Below are 847 nucleotides of genomic sequence, written 5' to 3' on the forward strand. Positions count from 1 at the left end.
TGTTGGTGTTCAGAGGAACCTGGGTATCCTTGTACACCAATCACTGAAAGTTAACATGCAGGTTTTTTTAAATTTCAAAATATTTTTATTTTTTATAAATTCGTAGCCAATCGTTTCCAATTCTTTGTCAAGTCACAAACGCCAGAGGTCACCCTGCACCAGTCAAGGATCACTCTGCGCCAATGCTCTTAGCCAAAAGGCCTAGAGCCACTGCACCGTTCCTGGAAGTACTGCAATACCAGGTTTGTGCCATGGAGGTGGATGGGTCAGGTCCCCCACACACCTCCGTGGAGGTGGATGGGTCAAGCCATCCCACCCACCTCCTGTTTACAAAAATGTAAGCATATACCTTCCTGACCAGGGAGAAACCACCCGGAAGTCATGGTGGCTGGTCAGGTTAGTTATGCAGATCTTAGCCAAAAGGCCGAGAAGCGATAAATTTCAAAATATACTTTATTCATATAAAAATTTGTACAGTACATTCAAAAGCAGTTCAGTACATTTAGCTGCGGCCAGCAATCCCACACACTACATTTGGGTGCTGACGGCAGTTCCGTTCGATACATTTCCTTGCTTTTCAGTTCAAGTACAATTCGGTACAATATGGGATACGTTGTAGTACATTCAACAAATTACATTACATGTGTCACTATACAGTACACGGAATGGGTGACGGTACATTTACGTTTTTTCTTTTCAACGTGCATTATGCAACAGACCTTGCATTGTACATGGCACTACATAGGTGTTTACAGATCATGGTGCTCCATGTACACAAAAAAGAAGTTACAAGTACGGCCCGAGGGGAGTTTTATACTGATTCCATCCCCTGGGTTTATCGTGGCGG

General features: G+C 43.6%; 1 pseudogene; it reads right to left on the reverse strand.

The window, feature by feature from the left end:
• Positions 1 to 205: 205 nt before the first annotated feature.
• Positions 206 to 436, reverse strand: LOC139230694 (U2 spliceosomal RNA; annotated as a pseudogene).
• Positions 437 to 847: the final 411 nt, after the last annotated feature.

This window comes from Pristiophorus japonicus, chromosome 19, assembly GCF_044704955.1.
Source record: "Pristiophorus japonicus isolate sPriJap1 chromosome 19, sPriJap1.hap1, whole genome shotgun sequence".
NCBI classification, from domain to species: Eukaryota; Metazoa; Chordata; class Chondrichthyes; family Pristiophoridae; genus Pristiophorus; species Pristiophorus japonicus.